This window comes from Macrotis lagotis, chromosome 3 (assembly GCF_037893015.1).
Source record: "Macrotis lagotis isolate mMagLag1 chromosome 3, bilby.v1.9.chrom.fasta, whole genome shotgun sequence".
Lineage (NCBI taxonomy): Eukaryota > Metazoa > Chordata > Mammalia > Peramelemorphia > Peramelidae > Macrotis > Macrotis lagotis.
Window position 1 is genome coordinate 237,376,074 of NC_133660.1, and position 17,598 is coordinate 237,393,671.

Sequence of the window (17,598 nt, forward strand, 5' to 3'; positions counted from 1 at the left end):
ATGTGAATGGAATAAACTCACCAAAAAAAAACCAGAGGAGTAGAATGCAGAGTCCAACACTATAATGGTTATATGAAATGCATTGAAACATAAAGATTTATTTTAAATTAAAGTGAAAGCCTCCAGCAAAATCTAGTATGCTCCAGCTGAAGTTTTGAAAAAAGGCAGGTTTGTTGGAGAAGATGTAAAAAGATTGGGATGCTTATGCACTCTTGTTGGGAGTTGTGAACCGTTGAAGAGTAATTTAGAAAGGGCATACTTTACATACCCATTGACTAACAATACCTCTACTGGGTCTGTTTCCCAAAGAGATCAAAGAAAAAGGAAATGGCACTACTTGTACAAAATATTTATAACAGTTTTTTTTTTTTGTGATGGCAAAAGGATTTTTTGGAAATTGAAGTGATGCCTGTCAACTGGAGAATGGTTGAACAAATTGTGATATTTAATTGTGAGGTCTCTCTGTCCATTAGATTCCCCAATAGTGATAAAGTTTTTTTGAGTTACATTATAATCTTTCCATATAGGAATGTAATTAATTTAACTTTATTAAGTCCCTTATGATTTCTCTTCCATGTTTACTTTTTGATGTTTTTCCTGAGTCTTACATTTGAATGCCAAATTTTCTATTCAGCTTTCGTCTTTTTATCAGGAATGCTTGAAAGTTCTTTATTTCATTAAATATTCATTTTCCCCTAAAGGATTATGCTCAATTATATTAGGAAGTTTATACTTGCTTGTATTCCTAGCTCCTTTTCCTTCTGGAATATCATTTTTCAAGCCTTCTACTCTACTAAATCTTGTATGATCCTGAATGTGGCTCCACATTATTTGAAATATTGGTATCTGGTGGGAGCTCTGAGATTTGACTAAAATATCTTGGAGTTTTCATTTTGATATTTCTTTTGGGTGATTGGTGGATTCTTTCAATTTCTGGTTCTTTGATATGTTAGTTTTCCTTTATAATAGTTTGAAAAATGATATCTATTTTTTAATCATGACTTTTGGTAATCTGATCATTGATCACCTCTTAATCTCTTTTCTAGGTTGTTTTTCGAAGAAGGATATTCCATATTTTCTTTGATTTTTTTCATTCTTTTTGACTTTGCTTTATTGTTTCTTGATATTCATGATGATTCCACCTAGTTAAATCTAATTTTTAAGGAATTATTTTATTTAGTGGGCTTTGTTATCTCTTTTTCCATTTGGCCATTTCTGCTTTTTAAGGAGTTTTTCCCCAGTATTTTTGTTTTACCAAGTTTGTTTATTCATATTTCATAATTTTATTGCATTGCTCTCATTTCTTTTCTCAAACTTTCTTCTATTTCTCTTATTTGATTTTTAATATATTTTTTTTTGTTTTTTATTTACAGTGATACTTTGACACTCATCATTAATTCATTCCAGAACTCTTGATGAGTGGTGAAACCAATAAGTAGGAAATGATTTTTCTATAGAAAATAATGTAATTAAGGGGCGGCTAGGTGGCATAGTGGATAAAGCACCGGCCTTGGAGTCAGGAGTACCTGGTTTCAAATCCGGTCTCAGACGCTTAATAATTACCTAGCTGTGTGGCCTTGGGCAAGCCACTTAACCCCGTTTGCCTTGCAAAAAAAAGAAAGAAAGAAAAAAAAAAGAAAATAATGTAATTAGAAATTATTTGTGAATAGTTCCCTAGCACTTTCATATTTTACTGGGCTAATATTAAGTAATAAAGTTGTTTTGTAATACAGAACCTTAAAACTAAATATTTTAACTTCACTCTACCTGTCCTGAGAGCATTTACTTAAATAATGGTTGTTGTTTGTCTTTTGCTCTGGAAGAGGACCATGACTTCAGGGAGATAATGCCATGAATATGCAACTGAATTAGATGTAAATTGGGCAGAGCTGTGCAAAGTCACCAGCCTCACTTTCATTCAGTGGCTAGATATGGACCACGACAATTAGAGACGTAGTAAAAGACTTTGACCTTTTAAAACTAAGGTCTTTCCCAGGTCATAGTTTGACTGAGGCAGAGCCTATTCAGTGATTGAGAGACTTGACAAAGAAGTAAAGAATGGTTACTTTTCCTTAAACTGGGAGAGTAAGACCTTAGGGCTTCTCATTGATTAAGGCAAATAGGTGGCTGGTTGGTTTGAGACAGGTTGAGCACAAATAGTCCATGTAAACACCTGGGATGAGTACTCTAAACTTATGGATGTCATGTTTCCTTTGAGCTGCTTCAGTTGTGCCTTCCTCATAGAGTGCTCCTTTCCCCAGAGCATGACGAGGGTAAGGTTAATATTAGGTCCAAAGTGGCTTAGGAAATGGGTTTTACAAGAGCCAATACAGAATGGAGAACACTTTTACAATATGGAAAAAATTGCAAGATTTTTTTCCCAATAAAAAGGATTATAATATTTCTCTGAGTTCAGAGAACTCTGCTTCATTATGACTCTGCTTCATTATGACCTGGGGAAGGAGAGGGTCATTGATCTCCTGGTCTTCATTCTCTGCTTTCTTCTTGTTGTTTTTTTATTGAAATTTTATTTAATTTTCCAATTATATGCAAAGGTTGTTTTCAACATTCATCCATTTGCAAGTTTATGAGTTGCACATTTTTCTACCACCCTCACTCCCTCCCTTACCCCTCCCCATCATGACGAACAATCTGGTGAAAGTCGTCATATTAGTCATGTTGTAAAAGAGCAATTAGAATTAAAAGGGGGGGGGAAAACATGAGAAAGAAAAGTAAAAGAAGTTTTTTTAAAAAAAATAAATATAGTATACTTTGCTCTGTATTCAGAATCTATAATTTTTTTATCTGGATGTCAATGGCATTTTCTTTAAAATGTCTCTAAGAATTGACCTTGATCACTGAACTGCTGTGAGGAGCTGCATTCATCATAGTTGATCATTTCAGAATGTTGTAGTTAATGTGTGAAATATTCTCTTAGTTCTGCTCACTTCAGTCAGCATCAGCTCATGAAAATCTTTCATACTTCTCTAAAGTCTAGTTGCTCATCATTTCTTATAGAACAATAATACTCCATAACATTCAAATATCATAACTTGTTCAGCCATTACCCAATTGATAGGCATCCCCTCAATTTCCAATTCTTTGCCAATACATAGAGTATTTTTTCACATGTGAGACTTTTCCCATTTTTTATGATTTCTTTGGGATATAGACTTAGAAGTGGCATTGCTTCATCAAAGGGTATGACTTTGACCCCTGCTTTCTTGTGACCAAAAGCTACTCTTCCTGCCCTAAAACTATTATATCTATCTCCTCCATGAAAATGTGACCAGTAACAGGATGATGGGCAATGGAATAGCACAATAGTGTTCTGTCCTGATCCCATTGCCCTCAAACCCCTGTAATTTCTTTCTGAACAGGTGTGGAAAACTCTACCATCTCCTAGAACTATTGCTGCACCACAACTACAGCCTCCAAGGGCTACAACTAGTGTTACCACTGTGCTGAGCTCTGAGTCAGCCCTCACCCAATTTCACAAACCTATTTCCCACCTTCTAAGTTCTGGTGGGATGGAAAATGTCTCACCTCAATCTTTCATTAGCTATGTCACTCCAGAATTTGGTTTGATGAACTGTTTTAAAATTGTTTGGAGAGGAAAGTTGGCAAAGTTCAACTAGAATGCCGAAGACTAATTAAAGTTAAGCATTCAGGAACTGGTCTGATTACTAAAATCAGAAGAGTGGTTCTGTTTTCTGTTCTGTTTTGTTTTGTTTTTTGAGGGATAGGAGATGAGGGAACAGAAGGAAAGAAGTCTGCACTCCACAATACCTAAAAATCATATTTTGAATGAAAGCTAAATATTAATTTCCCTTGCTTACTTAAAACTTGTCCTTTAACTTCAGATAATACTGTCATTCTCCTCATTTAGTAACTGATTCAATATTTCCCAGTCATTTCATTACCATTTCTCCCTCAGGGGGCCATGTAGCTCAGGTCAGTAGAGCCATACTTTCTGTATCTGAATAGAATAATCCCTAGATTTTCTCTGCAGATACTGTCTCTCCTCTCCCTACCAACTTTTACCCAGATGACAAAAAAGAGAAATTGAGCAACACTTTCCCCTATCTCCCACTTAACCTCTTGTTTCCCTAAGTAGCCCGCTTATTCCTCCTCCTGCTGTACCTTATCCAGCTTTTAGACAGACAGGATGGGACAAAGGTAAATATATGAGGTCATAGGGAAACATTTCTGCCTTCTAAACACAGTTTTCATTCTTTTACCTCTCTGCTTTTGCTCACAATATGCCTTATTCCTGCAATTTCCTTCTCCTCTGTCTTTATCTTCTGAATTTCTTTTATAAACACCAAATCAGATGCCAACTCCATAACATAGCTCTCTAATCCTTTCATTGGCAATGACCTTTCTCTTTATGAACCATACATTGAATTTTGCTTTTGCAACTCTCAAGGACATGTATCATTTAATATTGTATATTATGGTTATCTTTGTACATAAGTCATATTCTCCTCCTTTTGGGCTGCAACTTCTATGAAGACAGGGACTATACTTGACCTCACTTTATGGTGGCTTCATAAAAACTAAAAAAATGCATCATTCAAGGACCAGTCAAATGCCACCATATGATGAGCCTTTCCCTGATATCCAGGATCAACATTCTTGCTAACCTTACACGAATTTATATATATAAAGTTAGTATTTTGTAGCTTACTATGTTTTTTAGAGCCTATTGTATTCTGCAACATAACTTGTATAATCATAGGAAATTTTGTGTTATATTATCCTTACTGTATTTTAAACTCTTTATAGACAAGATTGTCTAAATTATCTTTGTACTTTTCCACCTCTGCCATCATCACAGTACTATGCACATAGTAGGTACTTAATAGATGGCTGTAGGATTAAATTATTGAACCAAGTTTAGGAACCACTTATACATAAAACTAAATTATGTATTTTGTTGGAACAAACCACCCTTTGTGTTAGCACTTGCTTAAATAAGGTCAAGTTTCTATGACTATGAAAAGTTATGATGTTCACCACAGGTAATGTGCATAAAGCTTTCTAAGATCAGCAAGATGCAAAGGATGCATTCAAATAGGAGGTACGTATACTCTATGTACAGTTCATTATAATGAAAAGATTTGACTGTATGTCTAAGAAGGCGAAAATTTCATATTATACAGGAAGTTCAAACTCACCATAGTAAGCATGGATAGGAATCAAGTTAATTCTCTAGACATGGAGAGTAAAAAGAAAAAAAAAAAAACAACATGAGTATTACATAGTACTTTGAATGTAAACTTATGCATAATAAAACAAAATAAAAATAGCTAATATAAAGACTTGTCTTGTTTTTTCTCAAAAGTGGAGCAAAGGAATCTCAGAATGTATCTATATTTAACAAGTAATTCTGCTTTAAGAGGAAAGAAAATGTTTTTAATTTTGTAATGTCTGTAACGATCAGTACTTCAAAGCAATAGAGTGGATCTGCAAATTACAACCTTTCTGTTTAAGGGGGGTGAAAGTACTTTTGTCTACATTTAGAGAAAATCATATGTCAAGAATAAAGCTATTCAATTTACACGTTCACAAAGAATACAAATTTGGGACTTTTGTATATTGGAACTGAAGAAAAATGTTAATAATGAAAAGTTGTTGGGATTTCTTAAAAAATTGGTAGTCAAGTCAACTCTCTAAGACTATAAATTGCAGAGAAAGTGTTGATCTCCAGGGGTGAAAGGAGTTTCCTCACAGTGAGTTTTCCAAACCAATGAAATTCACTATTTCAGTCCAGTTGAGATACTTTATGACAAATCTTACATCTATAAAAGCATATATTTTCCAAATTTCAAACATACATGCTACCATACATTTTCAACATCACATCTTTTTTCAACGTTATTTTTGTGCTTTTGAAAAGGCAGGTTTTACTGAGGTTATCAAAACAGCTTTATCACTTTCTTACCTTGTTCTGTATTTCCTTTTGCTCAGCATCAGTTTCTGGGTATCATACTATTACAGCATCAGTAACATTGGCAGAGATTTAAGAGCACTTTAGTTGTTTAGCTCAAAGTTTGAGATTTATCAGTAAGCTATTTCTTAAGAGGTATTTAATAGCTAAACCAGAAGAACAAAAGAACTCCTTTTCTTCACTAAGGATTTCTATTTCTGCCTTCCAACCTACCATGGCAGAACATTTAGCCAAATAATGTTCTACCTCTCTTAGTCCAATAATTCTAAGACAATTGGTTGAGCAGTTGCGTACTAAATTAGTTTGCAAATAATTTGATTTGAAATTTAATTTCTTTTTGGCTGGCTGAATTCTAATTATTTTAGGTTAAATGAAAAACAAAATCGAACAAACATTTACTCCCATTTCTCTCTCTCCAATTTATGAATAGATCTGAGGGATTTGTTGCTAAAATCTACAATATCTAACAGACCAATGATGCCATTCATATTTTGATGGCATAAAATTAATCAAGTATTGCACACCTAGCAGATCTTTATTTAAACACAAAGATTAATAGCCCTTCTTCTATTGTGCCAGGAATCATGTTTAAACAGGTCTTTTGGCATAATGGATTTATTAGAAAGTCATAAAGGTTAGCTCTCAAATAGTTTTCTTCTATGTTCCTGACAACTGGACAAATAAACATGAGATATAGTGCAGAAAAATAAAGCTCAAAACAAGTCAGAATTTCATCCATCTGTATGTACTTTTTACTTTATAAACTCCTTTTTGGCAAAAGTGTAAAACAAACCAAAAGAACAAGTTTATGACTGTAAATCTCTTACCTATTATTTAAACCTTAAAAAGATCCTATATGATACATTTATAGTAATTTCCTCAGGGAAAAAAAATGAACATAAGAATGGCTTTATAAGACATCAATGGCTACAATTTTCTTCCTAAAAAGCAATTTTTGAATTTTCTCTGCCCTAAGGCTATATCTATATGATATCCTCATCTATTACTCCTGCTATATAAAATGAGAAAGTTGGCCTCAATGATTTCTGAGATCACCTGCAGCTCTAACAGTCTATGATTCTGTGATCCATCCAAAAAGTCAGTTGAAAAATCTGTGAAAATAAGTTGCTTGATACAGTATAGACCTAAAAACTGGTTGAAGTTTTAAAACTTTTCCATAACATCCAGATCGGGTCCATATAGAAATCAAATGATAGTCTTTAAGTCTATCAGGTTATATTATAAAAGACTACTGAATTTTTTCATTGTTTCCATTATAATGACAAGACTAAGGAGAAAAGATTACCTCTACAGAACAAATTTATATTAATTATAACAGAGCCTAATTGTCTTCTTTTTCAAAAGAAAGACAAGTGTTTAATTTATATATTATATCTAAGTATCTTACTGAAGTAAACTGAAAAATAATTAAGGTGATCCAGTATCCAATAGACTAGTATTTGCCTGAAGCATTTTTTTACAAGATTGAAAAAATGCAACAATTTTATTTCACAAACATTTATTAAATACTACTATTCTAGATGTTGAGGATACATAGAGAAAAATTGAAAATGAACTTCATTATTTTTAAACCAAACTTATAATTTTGGACCAGTCTTGTAAAGAACTCCCTGTGAAGAAAAACTTTCCATCAATACAGACAAGCACCTACTCTGTAATTTATAATTCCCTAAGGGCAAATCTGACTTTTCATATTTTGCTTCTTCAAACCTTGGTTTTCATATTTTTCCTGGATTCTGAGCATTCTGGGAGAGTTGGGGAGATAGAATGAAAAGGCTCTGGATTAAGAGGTCGAAAAATTAGTTGTGAAACCTGAATTTAGAAGATGACAACAACTTGGAAACAGCTATAAGCAAAGTATCAAAGAAAAATATTGATTGAACACAAACCAAACAAGAATTCCTAGGAACAAACTAAGTTTTTAAGACTAAAAATTCAAGTGAAAGTAGCAGAGGAAAAATTTGGAAAAGAAATATGAGCAAAACAAGAAAATTATGAATAGAGGTTTATAGTTTGGTAAAAAGAGGTACAAAACTTGACTGAAGAAAATAATCCTTTAAAAATTCAAATTGGTAAAGAGGAAGCTAATCATTCCATGAGAAACCAAAAAATAATAGAATAAAGTCAAAAAATTGGAAAAACAGTCAAAAACTTAAAATAGTCCTCAGAAAAACAACTGGTGTAAAACACAGCTCAAGGAGATATAATTTAAGAATTATTGTACTACCTCAAAAGACATGTAGAGACATCATATTTCAAGAAATTATAAAGGAAAATTACCCAGATAGCAAAGAACCAGAAGGCAAATTGAAAAATTGAAAAGAGAAAATCCACACACCACATGCTGAAAGAAATGAAAATTTCTGGGGAATTTATAGCTAAAATCCTGGATCTCCCAGGTCAAAGAGAAAATACTAAAAGCAGTCAGAAAAAAATAGTTCACATATAGTGGAACCACAGTCAAGATAACACAAGATTTAGCAACTACTACTATAAATAAGTAAAGAGTTTGGAATATGAATTTCAGAAGGCAAAGGGTCTAGGATTACAACCAAGTATAACTTTCCCAGTAAAAATCAGTATGTACCTTTAATAAAACAGAGACTTTTTAGCATTTCTGATGAAAAGACCAGAGAAGTTTAAACACAAAACTCTAAAGAAACACAAAAGGACTAAATGTGAAAGGGAAATCATGAAGGAACTTAATAAGATTAAATTATCTACACTCCTATATGAGAAATTGATACACTCCTAATAACTTTATCTTTATTAATACAGTTAGAAATAGTATTCTTAAATATAGGGCATGAGTGTGAGTCTATTATGTTGGGATGATCTCAAAAAAAAGAATGGAAAAGTGAGAAAGAGGGATAAAGTAGAAAAGGGAGAAGGGAAGAAGGGGAAGAAGAACAGGCAATACCTGAATTCACTCTCATTTGAAATGAGAGAGAGATAGAAATTAATTTCACTCAACAGGGAAGTAATAGGGAAAGGGAGATGGTACTAAAAGGAAGGATGGGATTAGGAGAGGAAGTGTTCAACAGCTAACCAGATTTTGAGGAGGGGAGAGGGTTATAAAAAGGATAAATAGAAGAGAATAGAAATAATAGACAATACACGGTCATTGTTAACTGTACACATGAATGCGATAAACTAACTTATGAAACAGAAGAATAGATTAGGAATCAGAATACAACAAAATAGTATTTAAAAGAAATATATCTGAAATAGAATTCACAGACAGTTTTGGGGTTAATTTTTTTAAACTAGCTGATCCCATTTTGTTTATTGATCTGAATCCAGATGTCACTGACTACTAAAGACATTGACACATATAGAGTTAAAAATAAGAGGCTGTAGTATTATTATGCTTCAGCTGAAGTAAAAAAAAAGCAGGAATAGCAAGCATGATTTCAGACAAAGCAAAAAGAGACAAAAAAAAGATAATCAGAGAAGATAATTGTGTATTATTACAAAGGATATGCATTATAGGATGTGTATTATAAAGATAAAAGAGTCTCACAAAGGAAATGAGGAAGAAAATTGAGTGTTGTTTTTAGAGAGAGGAAATCCAACAAAAATTCCTAGAAAAGCTACAAAAAAGAAGAGACTTTTTAAAAGAAAAAAAATTATCTTAAAATCAAACAAGAATAATAGAGAAAAAGAAATTAAATCAAAGAAAATTGTGAAAAGAGAATTAACAGTTTAGTAAAAAAGGCATTGATAATATTGAAGGATACCATAAAAAAAACAGATAGTCAAATAGCAAAAGAGAAACAAACTTCACTAAAGAAAAGAATTTAAAAAGCAGAATTGACCAAATTGGGGGGGGGGGAGGTTATGAAAGCACACTTAGAAAAATAATTGCTTAAAAATTATCATCAGTCAAACCAAAGCTAAAGACAACATAAAACATCAAGAGGCAATAAAACAAAGCCAAAAGAATGAAAAATAGAACTATCTCATTGGATAAACAACTAAACTGGAAAATAGTTTGAGGGGGGATAATTTAAAAATTACTGGACAACATGAAAGCCATGATGTAAAAAAGAACCTAGATATCATAATTCAAGAAATTATAAAGGAAAATTGCTCAATAAGTTAGAAATAAATGACAAAATAGAAATCAAAAGCATCCATCAATAACTTCCTGAAAGTGATTCTAAAAACTAAAAAATATCAAGATAATAGGAAGAAAGAATAATAATAAAAAAGACATTGAATGAACAATAAATGAACTCCCAAATTAACAAATAACTTCAGGATCAAATGAATTTAGAAGTGAATTTTTATCAAACATAAAGAGAAAAATTAATTGAACTATCAGACAAATGTTTTGAAAATATAGAAACACAAAAAGCCTTTTCAATCTTTTTCTGTGATATAAAAATATGATATTGTATTAGGGAGAGATAGAGAAAACTATAGACATATATACATATATATATATATATATATATATATATATATCCCTAATGAATTGTAACAAAATTTTAAAATAAAATATTATTAAAGGGGTAAAATGATATATTAAAAAGATTATTCACTATTGCCAGGTTAAAATTACATCAATAAACACACAAATAAAAATCATAAATATAATATTAAACCATAAAATAACCTAAATTAAAAACATTTACATCAATACATTCTTAAATGCTTTTTACAAAATCTAAAGCCTTTGTTTTCTGAAAAAAGCATTAGAAAACACAGAAATAAATGAACTGTTGTTATAGCAAATAACATCTATCAAAAAATAACACATCATAATGAATAGTAAATATTATATTATGCATAATATTGTTATAATATTACATATACTGTTATAACATAATTATAATAAATATTATTATGTAATAAAGAAAAGTTAGAGACCTTTCCATAAGATTGGGGTAAAGCAAAGATGTTCATTACTATTTAACAAAGTCAAGTCAATAAGCATTCATTAGTTAGTTATCTACTGTGTACCAGACACTATGGGAAGTACTAGAGATGCCAGATTTTTGCTGGCATCATCAAGAAAAGACTTTATAAAAGTCCCTGTTCTCAAGGAGCTCACAGACTAATGAGGGAGAAAATAGGCATATTAAGTGTATATGCATGTATGGATGGATGTGTATATGTGTGTGTATGTGTATAGGATAAAGTGATTTTTAAAAAACATATATATTGTAAAATGGAGCTGACCTTCATAACAGTGCTCAAATGCTAGAAAGCAGAATAAAAGCAATAAGCACAGGCAAAAAGGAAACAAAATCATCAACTTTTTCCAGATGAAACATTTTATTTATAAAACCATGGAGTCAAATGAAAATAATTGAAAAAAACTGATCAAAGTTAAGAGAATATAAAAAAATGATAAGGAAATGTGTAAAATATTTGGAAGTTTACCAAGGTAAACCTAGAAATAGAAATAGAAATCCAATTACAAATCACTCTTTACAGAAATGAAAAGAGATCTAAATAATTAGATAAATATTAATTGTTCAGGGCTAAGCAAAGCCAACAAAATAAAAATGACAATACTACCTAAATCAACTTACTAATTTGGTGCTATACCAAGCTATCTCACTCCCTTAAGATTAACTAAGGTGACAAAAGGAAAATGACAAATGTTAGAAGGACTTTAGGTAAACAGACATATTAATATGCTATTGATGAATCTGTGGATTTGTACAATCATTTAGTTAAACAATTTGGAATTCTGCCCATAAAGTCATTAAACTGAGAATATTCTTTTATCAAATGTTACCATTTCTATATAAAGAGTAATGAGATCAAAGAAAGAGGAAAAGGAGCTAGTTGTACAAATACACACACACACACACACACACACACACACACATATACATAGAAAATCTCAGATATTTTTGTAGGAGAAAAATTGGAAACTAGAGGAGTGGCCACCTATTAGATAAAGGCAAAATAAATGATGGCATGTGAATGTAATGCACTTATGCCATAAAAAATAAAAATAGATCACTTCAGAGGAAATTGGGAAGCAGAAGGAAAACAACTTATATAATTACATAGTCATAAGGAAAAACAATTTTGAAAGAATTTAAAACTGATCAATGCAATGACAAACTATATTTCCAAGTGAAGCTCTCTATCTCCTTCCAGAGGAGAGATGGAATTAAAATACAGAATAAAAAACATACATTTTGGGACATGGCCAATATGGGAATTTGTTTTATATGATTCTTTATGTTTGTGGGTGACGATTGGGTATGGACATGTGTGTGTGTGTGTGTGCGTGTGTGTGTGTGACAGGGACACACAGAAAGAAACAGTGACAGATATTGAGACTGAAAAAGAAAGAAAATAAATTCTTATTAATTGGTAAAACAATAAAAATAAATTTGGGTTAAAAATACCTTCCAATATCACCACCATCCAGATTTTTGTTGTCATCATCTATCCAACTTCAAGTCCCTCTCTCTCTCTCTCTCTCTCTCTCTCTCTCTCTCTCTCTCTCTCCCTCTTTTATCAATGAGTTGAAAACTGGTACAGGCTTCAATTCCATTTTAACCTCTCTGCTCATCCTTGGTTACCTCTGAGTCAAATTTAAAAAAAAAAAAGACAAGCCATTCCCCAATAGAGAAATGGTCAAAGGATATGCAAAGGCACTTTACAGATGAGGAAATCAAAGCAATCCATAATCATATGAAAAATTGCTCTAAATCACTAATTATTAGAGAAATGCAAATTAAAACACCTCTGAGGTACCACCTCACACCTCTCAAATTGACCAATATGACTAGAAAGGACAATGATAAATGTTGGAAAGAATGTGGGAAATCTGGGACACTAATACATTGTTGGTGGAGCTGTGAACCCATCTAACCTTTCTGAAGAACAATTTGGAATTAGGTCCAAAGGGCAATAAAAATGTGCATACCCTTTGATCCAGCAATACCACTACTGGGTCTATACCCTGAAGAGATGATGAAAAAGGATAAAAACATCACTTGTACAAAAATATTCTAGCAGCTGTTTGTGGTGGCAAAGAAATCGAAACTGAGGGAAAGGCCATCACTTGGGGAATGGCTTAACAAACTGTGGTATATGTATGTGATGGAACACTATTGTTCTATTAGAAACCAGGAGGGATGGGAATTCAGGGAAGCCTGGAAGGATTTGCAGGAACTGATGCTGAGCAAGATGAGCAGAACCAAACAGACATTAATACACCCTAACAGCAACATGGGAGTGAAAATCAACCTTAATGGACTTGCTCATACCAACAGGGCAGCAAGCAGGCACAATTTTAGGGTATCTGTGATGGAGAATGCTATCTGTATCTTGAGAAAGAATTGTGGAGTTTGAACAAAGACCAAGGGCTAATACCTTTAATTTTTTTTAAAAAAAATGTTGTCTTATTATGTAATTCTGCTATATCTCACACTATGTATTTCTTCCTTAAGGATTTGATTTCTCTTTCATCACATTCAACTTAGATCAATCCATACTAAGGGAATGATGTAAAGACTATCAAACTGCCTTCTGTGGGGAGGGTGGGGGGAGGGAAGCAAGATTGGGGGAAAAAATTGTAAAACTCAAAATAAATAAAACCTTTCTAAAATTAAAAAATATTCATAATGAAAACCTTTTGACTACCTACTCACCCAGTTCATCAACACTCCCCAATCCCTTGTTGTCTCCCTCTATCTCAGTTACCCAAGAAAGTCTGGTCATGTTTTGGACCTTAACTTCATCTGAAATATCCTATGTCAAAGATCACAATCTCCTATCCTTCTACATTCCACTAACTGATTCTTTGTAAGATTCTTCATCTTCTGCTTGACCTTTGACATGTTTTTCTTGTTTTCCCAATGGTTTTGTTTTGACTTCCCATTTTCTTCCTTTGTAGTCTTGATCCCAAAGTTAACCAGTTTAACAAGGCACTGTTTTCCAAACTTAAGTTTCTTACCTCCTCATCCTTCCACTGTCCATACCATGATAATCCTTATCTCCCACTCCCAAGTTACTAGATATAATATGAAGAGATCACAAAACATAAAAATTAGATCCATTACAAATTTTTGTCTATAAATCCCATGAGTTTTACATTTTCCACACTATCACATGGCAAGAATGATTAATCCAAAGAATAACATTATCATATTGTGTCTATAGTTACAAGTTAGAACTTGATGCCAAACTCCCCAGATTCCATGTCACTATAGTAGCTAACTTTTCAATTAACATTATTCTAATAAAAATACCTTGAAAAACATCTTGCTGTGCTCTTCATATTCAAATACATATTCATTATCTCATTTAAAAATAAAAGCCACTCCCACTTTAAAGGATATTTCTAAAACAATAATAATAATAATAATAATAATAACAATAATTCTGATTAATGGAACAACAGTGTTCTAGTGTCAAATTACAAGTTACCTAATTTCAACATAGTCCACAATTAAAACTCATCAGTCTTCTGAAACACACAAAATCTGCTTTAAATATTTTTGGATGTCATTGAGATATAGGGGGTTTGCTGGATCAAAGTGTATGCACATACCTTTTGGGCATACAGATGCAGAAACAAAGTATGATGTCAGTCTGAAACTCTTTCGAATGATTGTCATTCACCTCTTTTTAGGATCCATAATTATGCTAATGTTCTAATCAATCTCCTCTTAAGATTAAAAAAACAATAACACAGAAGAAAGTCTTCAGTGCATTGAGATTTGTGCAAAATCAGATGCTAAAATTACATAAGATGAAAATATATGAAAGAGTAGTGATTTGCATCCATATTGGAGAAATCAAAGATCCCCCAAATAGCAAAGAGAATAATAACTATATCAGCATACCAAGATCTCAAACTCAAAATCTTAAATATTCTCCAATGTGTTTTAACAGATGGTTACAAAAGAATGAGATATAATAATTGTGTCTCCAGAGAAGGGAGGAAAATTCCTTAGGCATGAATTTCTTCTTTTGGTGAGCCTTGAAATCTTATAGTGTGACTTTTAAAAATAAAATGTGATTAAAATCAATAGAGCACATAATTTGCAGATACAAGAGAAGGCAATATGCCTTAGGCAGGTTATTATTAAATAAAAATCTTGAACTTGTGGGCCACAAAGATACCTACATTATTTCTTTGGGGTAAACAATGACTATTTTCTACCCCCCCCCCCAGTTAAAGGTAAACTATCACTTCCTTTTTTCAAGATAAATATTAAAAAAAACCTGCTAGGAAAATTGGAAAACAGTATGGCAGAAACTAGGAAGAGACTAACATCTCACACCATATACCAAGCTAAGTTCAAAATGGGTACATGATTTAAACAGAAAGAGTGATATCATAAGCAAATTAAGAAAGCATGGAGCAATTTATCTTCATATTTATGAAAGAGGGAAGAATGAGGGACCAGTGAGCATTATAAAATGTAAAATAGATAATTTTGATTATTTTTGATTATATAAAATTAAAAAGCTTTTACACAAAAAAACCAATGCAGCCAAAAGTATATGGAAAGTCAAAATCTAGGGGAAATTGCCACAAGCATCTTTGATAAAAATCAAATTTCTCAAATACAAAGAGAACTGAATCCAATTTATAAAAATAAAGTCATTCCCCAAATGATAAATGACCAAAGGATATGAATAGGCAGTTTTCAGACAAAGAAATCAAAGTTATCATTAGTCACATTAACAAAAACTATTTTAAATAACTATTGATCAGAGAAATGCACATTAAAACAACTCTGAGGTATCACCTCAGACCTAGCAGAGTGGCTAAAATGGCAAAAAAAGGAAAATGTTGGATGTTGGAGTTGATGTGGGAAATCTGGGATGCTAATGCACTGTTGGTGGAGTTGTGAACTGAACCAATCATTCTGGAGAGCAATCTGGAACTTTGCTCAAAAGGTACAGGCATACACTTTGATCCAGCAAAACCACTATTATCTCAATGACATCCAAAAATATTTAAAGCAGTTCTTTTTATGGTGGCTAAGAATTGGAAATCAAAGCCCATCAACTGTGGAACAGCTAAAAAAGCTGTGATATAAGATTGTAATGGAATATTATTGCGCTATAAGATATGACTAGCAAGATGATTTCAGAAAAACCTGGAAAGATCCATATGAACAAATGCAAAAGGAAGTGTACAGAACTAGGGAAACTTCATATCCAGAAACAGCAATATTGTTAAATAAAGAACTATGAATGATAGCTATTCTCAGCAAAAAAACTTATCAAAACAAGACTAAAGATGAAGCATGCTCTTCACTTTCAGAGAAAGAATTGATTATTGATTGAATATATATTGAAGCATTCTATTTTTTACTTTTTTCTTTTGTTCAAATTCTCTTACACAAAATGATTAGCACATAAGCTTATACAAAATGATTAAGTCATAAAAGTACATCTATAACCTATATCTGATTGCCTACCATCTCAGGGAGAGAGGAGGAAAAGGAGAAAGGGATGGATGTATTTAGATTCAAAACTCTAAATAATAAAGTTTAAAAAAATTAAAATAAGGATTAAAATTATTTTTGCAGTACCTACAAAGAATCTTAAAATTAAATACATATATTTTATAAAAAGAAAAAGGAGATTTTTCCTTATTTAAATTAAGCTGAGCCCCACTTTCACTTAACAACAAAGTACTGATGTCTTTATATATTGTGTTACGGACAGCAGCACACCTCAAGAGAGGTGGCAATTGGTTATCTCTGAACAGGCATCTGAACATGAAACTGTTTTCCAGTCTTCATACACCAAGAATAAATAACTGTTTTTCAAATTTTCTAGAACCTCAGAGCTGAAAGAAACCTCAGAGATCATTTATTATGATGTTCCTTCACCCTAAGCTCAAGGCATCTCTGAAAGAAAACAATCTCTAGTCCATTAAAAACATTTCCTATGACAAAGGGGTTCATTGTGTACCAAGGCAGCTCAGTCCATTATTGCACAATCTAGTAACTAGGAATTTCTTCCTTATATTGAACCAAAATCTGCCTTTTTATAACTTAAAATAATCCATTGATTGGCATTCTGTATTCTGAAGTCAAGAAAAGTAAGTCTATTTTTTTCCCACAAGAAACTAGTTATATATGTAGAGAGATTTACTGATTGGTATTTTCTCCAGGCTTACTGCCCCCAAGTCCTTGAAGATCTCTAGAGACCTTGACCTCCTGATGTATTTCATTGTGAAATTGAATATATTACTTCAAGAAAGATCTGACTAAATCAGAAGATAGTTGGACTTGTCATCTCCCTAGTTCCAGACCCTATGCATTAATGTAATGGGGAGGGAAGGGAGTTGCTCTTGTTGTTTCCTTGTTTGTTGTTTGTCTTTTGCTATTTTGGGGATACGCTTGACTAATATTCTGCTTGCAGTTCAATGGGTGTGGGGCAGGGGGAGGAAATGATCTTTTTACAGATCCAGTATCCTATACTTTCTATAAATTTTCTAAAACTCAAGTACAGATAAACTTTATATTTACCCTTATTAAATTTCATTGTATTAGATCCCAATTCTCTCATCCAACATATTAACTGCCTTTATATAATGTTCATGTCATCCAAGAATTTGGCAAGTCTGACATCAGGTCTTCATTGAAGTCATCAATAAAAATGTTAGAGAAATGAAGCAT

At 32.3% G+C, this 17,598-nt stretch overlaps 1 protein-coding gene across 13 annotated transcripts in view; it reads right to left on the bottom strand.

Annotated features, from left to right (window-relative positions):
- The window catches only part of STK33 (serine/threonine kinase 33), a 234,528-nt gene that overhangs the window by 120,720 nt on the left and 96,210 nt on the right, over positions 1–17,598 (bottom strand). For 9 of the 13 annotated variants that reach the window (XM_074230244.1, XM_074230247.1, XM_074230235.1 and 6 more), the window contains exon 3: positions 5,181–5,214. The exons of the other annotated variants lie outside the window; for them this stretch is intronic. The gene's annotated coding sequence lies outside the window, so the exon portion shown is untranslated. The remainder of the gene's footprint in view (positions 1–5,180; positions 5,215–17,598) is intronic. 13 annotated transcript variants of the gene reach the window in all.